Source organism: Clytia hemisphaerica, unplaced genomic scaffold (genome assembly GCF_902728285.1).
Source record: "Clytia hemisphaerica strain Z4C2 unplaced genomic scaffold, Clytia hemisphaerica genome assembly, whole genome shotgun sequence".
NCBI lineage: Eukaryota > Metazoa > Cnidaria > Hydrozoa > Leptothecata > Clytiidae > Clytia > Clytia hemisphaerica.
Window position 1 is genome coordinate 204,066 of NW_027104506.1, and position 15,214 is coordinate 219,279.

The 15,214-nt window shown below is 36.2% G+C and overlaps 1 protein-coding gene and 1 long non-coding RNA gene across 2 annotated transcripts in view; one reads left to right on the forward strand and one right to left on the reverse strand.

Annotated features, from left to right (window-relative positions):
* Positions 1-3,950: 3,950 nt before the first annotated feature.
* LOC136821839 (uncharacterized) lies at positions 3,951-11,386 on the reverse strand. The gene is made up of 3 exons (XR_010848807.1): positions 11,257-11,386; positions 4,596-4,694; positions 3,951-4,386 (listed from the first exon to the last, which is right to left on the reverse strand). It is a non-coding gene; the product is annotated as an uncharacterized lncRNA (long non-coding RNA).
* A 548-nt stretch (positions 11,387-11,934) lies between these two features.
* The window catches only part of LOC136821850 (MOB kinase activator 3B-like), a 32,429-nt gene continuing 29,149 nt past the window's right edge, over positions 11,935-15,214 (forward strand). Inside the window, exon 1 of the mRNA XM_067078094.1 lies at positions 11,935-12,000. The gene's annotated coding sequence lies outside the window, so the exon portion shown is untranslated. The remainder of the gene's footprint in view (positions 12,001-15,214) is intronic.

The window sequence follows — 15,214 nt, forward strand, 5'->3', positions numbered from 1 at the left end:
AGTGTCACATACTCTAACCCCCCACCCCTTTGCATCAATCTGGCGTTAGTTGTGGGAAGAATCGATATGTGAGTCACCCCTTTTATTTTGAAAATCTTAAAAAAAGTGACAAGCGAGATCACAAAAACAAACCAAAACAAATTAAATTAGTCTAAGAGAAAAATTTTTCAAGGCGAACACAAAATCTTACATGATTTTTGGATTTTCTCCAGTTTTCAGAGCATGTCATGGTTGCCCCCAAGGAAAATTTCCCATGGTGTCCTCCAGCATTTTGGTCCCCCCTAATATGAGCAAAAATCCCCCATCTGGCCTTCCCCCCACCTGTCTTTAAAATTTGTGCTCCCCCAATTGGGAAATCCGCCTAGCCGTATTGTATAAGGGTTGCGAAGTGATGATCCAGACTCGCCTCAATTCGCAAGCTACTATAGCAAAAAAAGACTCTTAAAATCCCTAGAAAGACAGGCTCATTAAACCTGAATGCCCAAACACACCAGGAAGGTCTGTATTTATCCTATTACTCCCCCCCACTAGGTAGAGAGGACTGAAGCCTTTCTTCCCCTATCAAGCTTGAAATTTTCACTTCCCCCCTGGCACCAAAATCTGATTCCCCCCATCTTCCTGGGGGGGGGGGATGATCCCATGTTTCCACAACATAAAACTCTGCCCCTAAGATCCGTTTCCCACCACACAAAAAAAGCCAGAAAAACAAGTAAAAATAGCCAGTTTCAATGATTTTGCCTCTGAACTGTAGATATTATCAAAATTTTGCCCCTGCCCTTGAAAAGTGAGCAATCTCTGCTCTCTCGAGATCTCAATGATTTCTGCCATACTCTGAAAACTGGGATTTTCTGAAACCAAAGGGAAACTTTTTCTGACGAACGTAAAATGGGGAAGTTTATTTTCTAAAGATTAGAAAATTAGGGAGAAATATTTTTCAGAAAATCAAATATTGAGGATGGAAACTTTTTCTACAAAAAGTCGAAAATGTATCAGAAATAAACTGTACAAAAAACTCACTAGCCATGCTGGTGTTAGCTAATGAAAATGATTTAAGAGTCAAAAATCACAATAATACAAAAGTTAGGAAAGTGATAGAAGGAAAAAACAACCTGAAATTTCCAGCAATACTGCAAAAAGGCCTGTTTTAATGTCGAAACTCGCTGCTCAGGTCATACGAAACTAAAATTTGAGGTGCTGTCCAATTATCTTACCTGAAATTTGAGGCTCCGAAGTGACACTGTTACACGTGATAAGAAAATTTATAGACAATAGAGCTAACCTAACTTCCACGTGACCATTCTTGTTCGCTTTTCCGAGCCAAAAGAAATTTGTTTAACTGTAGGCTAAATATTCTATTTATTTTATTTCGGACCTTGTGGAGCAAGTTTTGAGAAAACTCCGAAAAAAAAAAGAGGTGGAGGTGAGGTGAGGAAACATGAACATAGCATTAGGTTGGAGGTAGAAGAAAAGAGGTAAGGATAGATTGTAGTTCAATTTGTAGTTTATAATTGCTGTGAATACACAACTGAAAGATTGGGGGTTTCTCCTTAAAGAATGGTGTGATTTGAATGAACCTTTTTTTGCATTTTCATAGTTTGCACCCCCCCCTTTTTAATAGGGGGGGATGCCAACTTTTCTGGGGGCCTTTGTAGGGGGGGGTACCAAGATTTGCCAAAAAAACTGGGGGGGATGGGAATGTAGGGGGGGATCAAATAAAAAAGGGGGGGTTGGAAATTTTGGTCAATTTAATCATATACAAATGGTCACAGTCTGTTTTCCAGACGGTACTAATCGAATGTTCCGAACGTTCGATTGTAATCGATAATAATCGAATATAATCGAACGTCATCGAATGATGACTTATCGATTACGCCGAAATTTTGAAATAATCGAATACTCACCAGCCTCAGAATATCTGCATTTTCTTCGATTACCGTTCGATGAATGTTCGATGACCCTTCGATGACTCTTCGATTAATTCGATTACTCTTCGATTAATTCGATATACTATCGGTTTGTAAGATTTATTAGATTACTTCGATTACCATTCGATTACCATTCGATTACTTCGACTAGTCATGGAAGGCTTCGATCTCTTTATTCCCTCGTTTATTTCAACAGAAAATTTTAATCGAACCAGGCCGTACATTGTACTGTGCACACGGGAGAGCCTGGGTAGGGCGAAATCATACTCTAATAACCCAGCTGGAACGTTGTTTCAACGTTTATCTAACGTCCATATAACGTTAGATGGACGTTAAAAGAACGTTGTGTGTCTGCTGGGAACGGATCATTCTGCACACACCCGTGCTCCGTTCTGCGAATGTGGGATCTGATCTGGTTGACCGCGTTGATTTTGCGTTGAAAGGAAGGTGTAAAAATTACACAGAAGTTAAACAGAAAATTGATAAAGAATAAAGATTTCCTGAGAATCAACCCCTGCACTTCTCCACGTTCTCTAGTGAAGCACCTTTGCACTACTCTTACTTTGCGACGTGACTGTCGTTCTGAGCGACGAATCGCGAACCTGATGATAGTTTTGATCCTAGAGTTTTTCAACTTGATTCTTTCATTTTTCTTGGGTTTTTTACTATAACTTGAGTCACAATCTTTGTCTGTTTCAGGGCCGTGATATGATTTCAACTCCTTTTTAATTCGATACTTAACGCGACAGCTATTTTTGGGTTCTTACCCGTATCTCTTCTACACAAAATAAGGTTTCAATATTTTTTTTCCGTTTTAGGTAACTTGGTAGCTCAAAAAACATTAGTATCGGCATGTATATAGACTGAGCGACTGAGAAGAATGGAAATTGACAGGTACAACCACCGAAAACACAGTAAACAAACTATCGTACTTACCTATTATAAGTTCAACAATACAGTAGTTCCCTTACAATCCAAAATCGCAAAAATTCAGATAGCTGGGGTAAAGCCACGATTTTACAACTTTGGCGCTTTTAATTGTTAAGGGAACTATTGGATTGTACTTCGAAAAATTACCGTACTTACGTTACCAACGGTGATTTTTCGAAGCTCGTTTTTTAACTACCCGGAGTTCTGGTCTTTCACAGAAATCTTCTTCTTAGTGTGGGAAACTGAAAGGAAATATGTAAAACGACGGTATAAACCGTATTACTTCGAATAAACGCCCCCTCGAATAAACGCCCCTCCTAAAATAAAAGGAAAATTATTCAATAGACGCCCCTCAAATAAACGCCCCTCCTAAAATCGAAAAAGTTAAATAAACGCCGCGGGCGAAGTAATACGGTAAAGTTGAATGTAGCATATAGGGTAGTCGAAGAAAGATTGTCGAAGGGTCATTGAACAGTCATGCAAATCCTTGCATTTGCACGGGGTCCGCTACTTTGCATTTGCAACGGGTCGAAATCGAAAGTAGCATGAAAACCAGGTGCAAATACACTGGGTGGAAAATTGGAAAATTTAAGATTTTGCAATCGTTTTACAATCAATTACAGTAACACCATTCTTTTTGTTTAGAATCGATATCAAGAAGATGAATCACTTTCAATAAGATATACCAGGTAATCCTTCTTAATTGCCTTTGTATTTTGATTTGGAAAACAAGAATCGTTCCTTCTTATGCTGGCGTGAGGCTGTAGCGAAGGAGTTTATCCGCGCGGCCATACTTTCGATTTTCGAATGCGGAACATACGAAACTTAGAATACGGGCATTGTGAGATAACGATGTTTGAGAATCCCGATCCTGCCACTTCATACTTATTTTTAGTTCTCCAGTGGTCAAGATAGGGTGAATTACAACAATTCTTCCCTCGCCGTTTCTTCTTTTTCTTTTTTATTTCAGTTTTCATTTTTTATGGGAACACAATTGTGATCATATCCAGGTGAGACGTGTATTTTCCACATTTTCCAACGTTGCAGTAATATCATAATGATACACATTCATTGGTGAGAGCGAGAATATGATGGAAACCCTCTGGAGAATACCCTCGTGTCAGAGATCCGGTGGAGCCCCCCGCCCCACTAGAAAACTTAGCCAAAAATCGTCTGGCCACTACGATCAGATAAAAATTTTCATCCACACTGAAGGAAAAAGCTCCACCGGGGCGGCACTGAGACAGTGGTGTATGTGCGTGAGAGAATGAAAACAACGCCCATAAAGAAAAGAAAGACCAACGAAGTTACAGTCTATATTCCATTAATTTGATTGTAATGATCAATGGCCTCATTTTAATTTTTGGCCACTTTTTTTAATGTTGTATTTATTTCGTAACGTATATTATTTTATAAATCGTTAACTTTAATAAAAAAGGTGCTTCTTATTTTCTTCTTCGCGACTCTCGAGCAACACGCTCTCCCTGAACAGCTCATAATGGTAACAATCGGTAACATTGGTGGCAGCAAGCTAAATAAAGAATGAAGATTGAAGTTATGACTGTGGAAGATCCGTGGTACGGTAAATTTTGTTAAGCTTGAAACTAGACGAAGTGATTGTCGCTCAAAAGTCTGTGGATAAACTTCCGAAGTTACGGTAACAAGTAACGCACACTAATTGATGGGAAGCACAAAAATCGATCTAGATTTCAATTTCATACATACAACAATGTAACTTACGTTGTCTCAGGCTTTCAGTCACTTCTTGAGTTTAGTGAAAGCAGTCCGTAATGATTGTGATATTGACAAATCGTCTCCGCTTCATTTGATCCATTTCTCCTGAATAAAAAGAAAAGTAAACACTTTATTTGAGTTTGAACTTTCAAAGTATTGGAATAATCGGATCAGTCGTTTTTGTTAGCAGTGAAGCTAAGTCTAATGTTTGGGAAGAAAATATGGATATGATTCTGATGCAGGGGTGTATTTCTAGGAGGGTTAGGTATCACTGAATAGTATTCTATATCGACCTAACGCAAATACGAAAATCGCATTTTAACGATCCTCAAGGCTGTTCACATCATCATAAAGAAAGCCGCCGGTAAGGGCGGGTTCCATATGCAAATTTTTCGAGTAGCGAAATCGCGCGATCTAGACGCGGGCGTTTAGAAATACTCAAATTTACCAAAAATATTTTACTTGATTAAAAAAGATTGAATGGGTGGAATCTTTTTTCAATGGACACAATTCTTTATTAACGAATGAAGAATCTTGTAAAGAAAAAATGAAAGCCCCGCTCATCTTCATTTTCCCCCGTTTTCACTTTAAAGTTGAAATTGACGTATTTGCCTGACGCGTTCTAGCTCATTTGCACAGGGTCGGGAAAACTGAACACCCCGTGCAAATGCAAGGATTTGCCTGACTGTCGAAGATAATCGAATAATTTTCAATAATCAAAGTCATTGAAGGGTTATCGAACGTCATCGAAGCGTTATCAAAGTCATCGAAGGGTTTTCGAACGTCATCGAAGGGTTATCGAAGTCATCGAAGTCATCGAAGGGTTATCGAACGTCATCGAAGGGTTATCGAACGTCATCGAAGGGTCATTGAAAAGTAATCGAACGGGTAATCGAATACTCACCCAATTTACGAAATTTCAGTGATCGAATGCATTCGATTATTGTAATCGAATGCGTTCGATTACCTGTCATCGAAAGCAGTAATCGATAAATAATCATTCGATTACTTCGATTATCTTCGATTACTTCCGTAATCGAAGCGTTCGATTAGTACCGTCTGGTGTTTTAAAGTAAAAACGCTAGTTTATTGTGAAATTGTTGGCTCGTGAATGTATATACTTTGTACTCTTTGATCATTTAGGTGGTGCATAGAGCAAGTTTCCTTCGAAACGGATTTTCTGTAAAAAAAGGATAAAATTTCGTTACAGAAGGGGGGGGGATGGGTATATAGGGGGGGATGAAATAAACCTAGGGGGGTTCGGACCCCTCTGCAAACTATGATTTTGGTCACCGCACCTCTTGATAATGATGACGAGCGTATCAGTATTATAGACTAAAACTTCTATATCAAGATTACGAGATTGAATTGTATGCAAAAATAGAGGAACGAAAAAGCCGTGGTTGGATTTAGTTGGAAAATATTAGCGACTCCAGAAGTCATCATGCTACTTTCGTTGACGTCAAACCAAATGTTTCATTTTTCCCTGAACTTTGAACCCTTCTTTTCTAACTTTTTTTCTATGTATGCTAAAGCGTTCCGGTTTTTACTCAAAGAAAGCCCGTGATCTTAGCTTTCAAGCGGTATATAACACTGTCTAGCCCGTCAGACGGCAAATTGGTAAAATGCCGAACGTTTTGCAACATTTTTAAAATTGTTTTCCGACGGGAGAAGAAAATATTGCAACTATCGATGAACAAATGTTTCCGGAAATGGAGGAAAATGTATTTGAAGGCTGAAACTTTGTATGTTTATCAGAAAAAGGATGATAAATTCAAAAATCACATTCGCTAATTTTAGTTCTTTCATTTTCATGTAGTATTTTTTACCTTTTTGCTTCTTTTGCATGGGAATGTCCCAAAAAAAAGTTTTTATTTCTGCCAAAATGAATTTTCTTTTCATTTGGGGTTTCTCCTTTTAGAAAAACTTATTCTTTACTTACAACTTTTTGTTCCTCCATTTCCAGAGGCCCCTTGAAAATGGGTCCTACCACCTTTTTTACCTCATTTCAACCTTTCCCAAGCTACCGTAAGAGGTCCTAAATCCAACACCACTGCCTAAATCAGATGGGGCCTTTCAAAGATACAAACTAAAATAAAAACAAACCTTTCCCTGTGACGCAACGAAGATACCAAAGTGTCAACTAACCTGAGAGATTTGATAAACTGAACAAAATAACCATAATTGCTTCTTATAACAAATCATATTTTTTTATTGCAATATGCACAACGTCATAAATGACAACAGTAGTAACAGCATCATAAAAAGTAATGAGATGTTTTGATTTTCCAAAGCACACGGAAATATAAAAGAGGTCTGTGTAAGAGTGTGCTCATTTTGAAACATTACTTAATCAAGCCTGGTTTTTGGCCCAGCTAGCTTTAGCGTACTGGGCCTTTCATTAGCATTCTTCCCGGTGTCAGTGTGTAACAATTTACTAGGCGATACGCGTTTTCAAGCACAGCACAGGCTAGTACATATTTTGAAGGATTTGATTGGCTGTTAGAACATGATTGACAGTAAAAAACAATTGAAATCGTCTTTATTGGTTAAAAACATAAAAGGAGAAAATACAATTAACTATTAAAACTATAAGAATATAACAGATGTAGTACGTTTTAAGAAAAACAATGTGATTTACACAGAAATAACCGTAACAAACCTTCTTCTCTTTAGGAAGATGTTCTTTTAAAAAAAAGTTGTTTTTACATTTCTCTATCATGTGAACAGTTCAGTTGTTCACTTGTTAGAAAAAAAAACTAACATCTCTGATTAGATATTATGAATTATTTCTCATTGTTGTAAATAAGAGATAGCCGAATGGTCTAAGGCGTCTATGGCTTGTATTAGCGACTCCAGGTTCAAATCCCCTCTGCTACTCAAGTCTTGTTCAGTTCATATTTTTATTTGCTGGGCCTTCATGCCCTCTGGGCTTCTTGTTATTACTTTACACTGGCACTAGGCTACTAGGCTAGGCTCCCCTTCCGTAAATAAACATCCGGACTTATGGGTGGTAAAGAGGGCGTTAATAGTTGCCGCCTCATTGATTCGGTGTTTGTTATTCAAATTAAGTGCTATCGTGTTCGCCCTTTTTTCAACTTCGCGCCATTTTTACAATTTTGTCTGTTTGTTTCTTGATGGAAACCAGTCCAAGTTGTTTCGTATTTTTCCCGCACAAGTCACTTTTATTACAAAACTGTTATCGTTTTAAACATGAGCAACTGATCCAGAATAAAAGGTAATCATTTTTACAACTCACACTTTTAATTACATTAAATTGACATCTTGACATTACAGCTATCTTGTTAGATGTTTTGTTTCGAGAGTTCTAAGAATAGTTTATTGTTCAACTTGGAGAGGGAATGTTTGTAAACATAGAATTTTTTTTCATAACAGTTATTTGGGGGGTCGGAATTTGGCAGTGGTGTCGGATTTAGGCAGTGGTGTCGGATTTAGGACCTCTCACGGTAACTTTTCTTCAAAAACAAAAATAAAACAATGCAATGTCTTCTCTTTTCAAAAAAAGATACATCTTTCGTTATTTTGATAAATATACTAAATATTTTACAAATATTTTTATATAATAATATTCTAACACCATCAAAGAATTCTCCCTCCAAATTTCAGGTCTCTAGCTACACTAAAAAAAGAGATATGCAAAATTGAAGAAGCATGACTGGAAAATTTTTTTTTTCTTTTTTGACACATTTTTCGAATTTTTTCAAGCTATTTTCCTAACCTTTTTTTGACATTTTTAGTCAAATTTTTGACACTAAAATTTGAATATCTTTACAACCACTTATCCTCTGGAGGCCTATGACCCCTCATTTTCTTTCTTTTTCAAAGCTCTACGAGATAGGATAGGTTTTGAAAAAAAAATTAAAATTTAAAAAATCTTCTGAAGTTGCTAAAAATATGCAAAACATATGCAAAATTACACAAAGATTAAAAAGACAACAAAGCATCTTATAAAGAAATATTATAATCATTAGAACAATAAAAGATGGAATTTCTTAATCCAAAAAGAAATATTTACAGAACAACAAAAGCCTTTTAGAAATTTGTTCTTAAAGACATTGCATATTCTATTTTCATGCCATTAAAAAATTCCATCAAGACGGAGTACACACATCAAACTTTCAAAACACGCAAATTGAAAGCAGTAATTATGACGTCACACATTCAGCAGGTTCAGATCAATGTTTTGATTTGATTGTTTGGCGGTTCTATTCCCAGGACAATAATTTACCGTCAGCCGTTTAAGGATTATTTTTGTACCTTCGTGGTTGATTTTTCAGCTTGAGTTTATGTCTAATGTTATATGCAGAGTTGACGTCAAATACAAAACTGGACGGTTGTCGTCTGAAAAATGCACAAAGATGGCGGAAAAAATTCAAGAAAATAATCAAAAATCACCATCAATAAACGACTTTTGCAGCCCGTCAAAGTGCATCATAAATGAAGAAAACGCACTAAAAGATACCCTACAATGCAGGAAGTGCCACCGTTTAGTCCATTATCTTTGTACAGAACTGCCACTTTACCAGATCCAGATATGCTTGTCATACAAATCAAGAAGTTTCCAGTGTCAAAACTGTACCAAAATCGCACCACAGGTAATGGAAAGGTATAATTCAAATGAAACATCAAAAATTGAAGGATTCAAAAACGAAATCAAAGCTTGTGAGAATATAATGAAAAGACAGGACGAAGAAATAAACCATTTGAAAGCACAAGACGTCAATGTTATGGTCAACGAAATGAAAGAAACTATCGACACCAGAATAACCACGCTTGAAAAGAAGATTGAAAGCATCATCGAAAAGAAAGAAGAGAAAAGACCACCAATGAGCTACGCTAAAATCACATCCAAACACATCGAGAAAAACATTGGAGATGCGATTCGAAAAGAAAAGCAGGAGGAGCAGCTGATTCGATCTACAGCACGCAACCTAATTTTTCATGGGATTGATGAATCGACAGATGAAACTGAAGAAGAAACAAAAATCGAGGACGAAGAATTTATCCATGACAAAATTATTGGTCAGCGGCTCCATCTGAGGAATATAAAGATTACCGAGACGCAGCGGATCGGGAAATTTACGAAAGAAAGAGAAGATAAAGCGAGATACCGACCAATTAAAGTCACATTTACGAACGAAGAGGACAAGAACACAGTGTTGCAAGCAATAACAAAAGAAAAAGGCTTTCCTTACCGAGTGACAGAGGATTTGACAAAAAATGAAAGACAGATAATTAAAGAATGGTGTAAGGAAGCCGAAAAAATGAATGCTAAAATCAAGGAAGACAACACAAAATGGAAAGTCCGGGGGAGCCCGCGAAAAAAACTCTATTTCAAAAAGATCATTGTAAAAAGTACGAGCGGTTTATAGAGGCCCATGTGTCTTCACAGTGGCCTGCAAACCTGTAAAGCTTTATTATAATGTTATGGTTTTTTGAAGTGCAAATTTAATCTTTCTTCTACAAAATTACACTTTAACCCTTTAACCTGTTCCTATATGACGCACGGGCCACCGGGTGGCCCATAGCTTTGTAAAAGATTTTAACAGTTCTTGGCCAAAATACAATAACATGGTTTTGAATAATGATTTTGAGATGAATTTCCCGTAAACTGCAAAAAACCGCTTTTCGATATCTTGTTTACAACTAGAATTATAAATGTTCAATGTTTGTTGTAAATTTACTCAGGCTTAATCTGTAAGGGGAAAATTGCTCAAAAATTTGGACAAAAAATCACTTTACTCAGATTCTTGGAAAGCTTTTGACATGAAATTTTTTTTACCCGGCCAGTAATTCAATTCTCTTAATCATATTCCAAGTTCAAGGCATAAAGCAAATGCCTTTTACTCTATTTCTTTATTCAAAGTCAAAAATTTTCCTTTTTCGAAAAAAAAATCTGCCGATTTTTCGGTCACGTGACCAGGTGTCAGCCATATTTAAAATTCTTTTTTGGTATTTCAAAACCCCTATTACATGTGAAAAAAATGAGGTAATCGTGATATCTTTTATCAATCACTTTCTATTGCAATTTTAGTGAAGCCAGTCAAAAATTAAATTTTTGTTCGCGTCATATAGCCGTGAAATCATGTGTCCGGAAAGGGTTAATATAATGCCAATTATGCATGTAAGTTTTATATTAATACTTTCTTTTTGCATATGTTTTGCATACTTTCTAATTGAATTTCACCATGGCAATTCAGCCACCATAATTTTTGCATACAATTCAATATGGCGGATGGAAAGGCGAAAAGGTTTATTTGGAGTGCAGAGGTTTCATTTTCCATTTTCCATTTCAAGCCAGCATCTTAGCAACGGGATGCTCTCTTCTATGTCTATTTCTATTATGAATTAATCCAAAGGATACATATGTACATTTTTCCGTAAAATAAGCTGCAAGACTAGCAAGACTCTCACATACCGCCAGTTGGTCTGGTGTCAACATCCCTTCTTCTAATTTCACAATCCTTCTTTACTACTTTAGACAGTCTGAGAGAGAGAAATCCTCTTAATTGTGCACTTGACTCTCCCAAGGCTGTAAGCGGACAATTACACAGTTATTTCTATTTCTATCCCCATTTATTTTTACACCAGTCAGTCTAAGCTTAAACTTCTATATCAGGATTAGAAACTAGAAAACTAGTCTTACCTCTTTCAATGCTGACAAGTTGACACAACACATTGACAAGTAATTCCTGAGAGAAGTTTATACTGAAATCTGCAACAAAAATGGAAGTGGTCTCTTCTACTGATTGCTTCCCAGCGCTCCTTTGTAGCTGTTTATCAAATTTGCACCAATGAAATTGCCACATTTCACACGGCCCTTATTTTTGGCACCTGTGGCCTCTCAGTGCCTTGCATGACAGGCGACAGTAGAATCTCCCCCTTCATATATTTTGTTCAATCTGTGATCCTAAGGTAAGACTTTTTTCTCATCTTCAATTTTCTGAAGAAAGCGGGAATTTGAATTTTTAGTGGAAAAACACTGGAAAAAGTTTTTGGCCACCAACGGATGCTGCCTTGCCTTTCTAAAACATGGCCTGTCCTAAGCAAAGAAAATTAGCTTCAATCAGCGATTCAGACCTCCCTCACCTTAGGATCACAGATTGAAACAAATATATGAAGGGTGAGATTTTACAGCCGCCCGTCGTGCAAGGTACCAAAAGGCCAAGGGTACCAAAAAGGAGGGCCATGTGAAATAAGGCAGTTTCATTGGTGGGAATTCGATAAACAGTCCGCGAAGGAGCGCCGGGAAGCAACCAGTCTGTCAGTAGAAGGGACCACTTTTGTTTTTGTTGCAGATTTCAATATAAATTTCTCACCAGGAATTGCCTTTCAATGTGTTGTGTCAACTTGTCAGCATTGTATTGTTGCAGAGGGAAAGATAAAAGAGGTAAGTAGCCTAGTTTCTAATCCTGATAATTGGAGTTTAAGTCTAGACTTTCTTGCTCATGTCTTGTTCAGACGGTGTCAATTGTACAAGTTTGAATGAAAACTACGATGAATAAACCAATCAAATTTAATCGAACACAATTGAATCTCAATTGAACGGTTAATTCCTTGGTAATACTCTATTGTGTTTGATTACGTTTGAACACATTTGATTGCGTTTGAATAAAGTTCCATTGGCTCTCACTCACTCTCATTTTCGTCCACACCAGCCTTAGCGTGCTCGAGTGACTTAGGGCAAGTCTCAAAAACCAAATTGTTTACCCTAAGTTTTCGCTACCAATATCAGACAGATTCAGAGATCCACTTAGGGCTGTAAAGTACCTCTATACCTTGAAGTTTATGAACCGGGTTGTTACCTAATTAAATATCACCCCAAAAATCTATAATTAAAGAAATTGTAATCATGACGTCATAATTTGATCAAATTTGGTGACGTCATGAATCGTATAATCGCTATAATATTAAAAATACATGTCCAATCTTTCCCAAATTTGAACCAAAGATGCATCTAACTGAAATGTAACTTGTCGAAAAAAGAAATTGGAAAAATTTGATGACAGCAAAAAATTGCAATTGTCAATTTTTTGCATTTTTTGCTGACGTCATAAAATTTTCAAAGAATTTTTCATCTAAAAGTTTGGTATAATTAAGATGCATCTTTGGTCCAAATTTGACACAGATTCGACATGTACTTATAGAGTTAGAGCTAATTTACGATTTATGACGTCATAATTTGATGATTACATCATAATTCACACTTTCTTTAATAATTAATTTTTAGGTTAATATTTAATTATGGGACAACCGGGTCCTGAAACCTTAAGGTATAGGTCATCTAAAAATCCATAAGTGAATCCCTGAGAATGGGTGCTATTGGTCGCGGATTTGGGATTTGTGATTTTTACAAATTCTAGACACGCCCTAACTCACCCGAGTGGGTAGCCACCAAATATGTCATTGGAAGAGTGATTAAAGCGAGCGAATGCAATTGAATCAATTGAACATATCAAATAAAATTTAACATAATTAAAGCAATAGAATGGCAAATCCTAGGTAATATTCAATTATGATTCGATTGCTTTCAACAATCGAATTGCAATGATTCAAGGTTACTTGCATTTGGTGGTTGGAACCGAACAGGACAATCGAATTGCAATGATTCAAGGTTACTTGCATTTGGTGGTTGGAACCGAACAGGACACCTATTTCACCGGTACATGCAAAATTCAGAAAAAAGTTAAAGAAACAGAGAGAGAAAGTCAGAAAATCAGGATAGAAGATAGGAAAGTAAAAAAAAAAAAGGGAAAATAAGAGACTGCATGCACCTTGGTGGATGATATTGTTTACAAACCTATTTATTGACCGTTCACTGAACTGTTTGATTTAATGAACCTTTTTATGGTCTTAAAAGTCCTCTTATTTTCTCAGGTCTTTGGTGATTTTTGCATTAGGATGATTTTTTTGTTTCTGTGTTTTCTAGCTGTGTTTCAGATCCTTTGTTTATATTTAGTTCCTTGTAATGAGTTCTTTTTGTTTTTCAGACAACCTCTCAAATTTCCTTTTTAGAGACGTTATTCCTTTGTTGAATCCTGATTCTTCATGTTCATCTATATCATCTGCTTCTTTTGTTATGATGTTGCTGCTGTTTTTATCTTTTCAAGTGAAATCAGTGTTAAAGTGACACAATTTGCATATTTGAAGTGCCAGCTTTTGTATTGGTATTGCGGTATCGCAGACAAAAGCTGAAGCTACAGTGATTAAAAGACTTAGTTCTAAAAGGATAAACCTAAGAGAAGTTCATTCCATGCCAAGTTATTTCCCCATGTTTCTTTTTTATTTTCAATCTGCACAGTTTTGCTGAGATGCCCTTCAGGCATATCAAAAATGCAATCTAAATTCTCAAAAATGGTCCCAGCTTGAAGTGCTTTGAAAAATCCCTGATGGTATACTCGGAGCTTCAAGCAGCAGAAAGGACAAGACATCTCCTACATTGTAAGGAGCAATAGCGGTTTGTTATAGAGTTATTGGATGTGTAATGTCTAGAATTCTGTTAAGTTTCTTTATTAGAATTTTTGTTGATTTCAGCCATATTGTTGGATTTTCAGGAGTGTCTTATACCCTTCTTTAGAGATACCCATAAATGGACAGTCACAATCATCCTATTTCTTTTCTTAGCAACAACAGTGGCAAAAGAATTTTCAATTACCAATTCGAACTAACCTTTATTCCTATTTTTTTAAAGAAAGGTGACAAAATAAACATTTTGTAGGACGCAATATCATGTTGCTCAAAGACTGTAAGGGATCCTTTTTCAATTTTTTTAAAACTGCATGAACTTTTCCATATAAACATATTATTTTGTGCTCAAAAGAAACATTCACTTATTTCCCAACCTAAACGCCTGACTAGATTTAATGTGACATTCTAATTGCGGCACAAGTCCTAAGGCTTCACTTTTTTTGCTTGAGAGGCATCTCTAGCCTCTTCAAGGCTTTAAACTCAATGGTTGTGATCCTTTTGAAAACTGAAAGATACAAGAGTGTAACATTTAAACCAGCTCACTGTAGAGTTTTGTAAAAAATGGTTGCAAATTCAAATCAGAAGAAGATATTATATATTTGAACAACTTTAGATTTTTTTTATCATTTTGGCATAGATTCGTGATTTTATGGTTTGAAGATTTGCTAATTTTGATTTTTTTTTTGGCTCTCATTCATTTTATAAGTTCCTTTTTAGTTGAAAAGAGAATGGTGTATATTTGCTTTGGCTTCAATAATTTTTAAGAAGTACAAAACAGGAATTTCCAAAAATTTTTACTGAACAAATACTCCAGGTGTTTGAACTAATGAAAATAAAAGTTAAAAGAGAATTTTTCCTGATTTTTTAAGATGCTGCTTTTTTATCTGACAGCTCATTTTCCTCTGTTATCAACTTTTAACAATCTTATATGGTATGCAACACTTTTTTGCAGATATGGTTACCTTTGCATTTTTCAGATGATATTTTGATCTTTGTACTCCTAGGCCATTTTGTACACGAGCTACAACATTTTATCTTGATTATTCCCATTATGATTACCAAGTATAGAGCAGTTATGTACAATTTCTTAAGCACTTTGCTACACCCAATCAGGGATTTAGGACCCTGCCCACTCT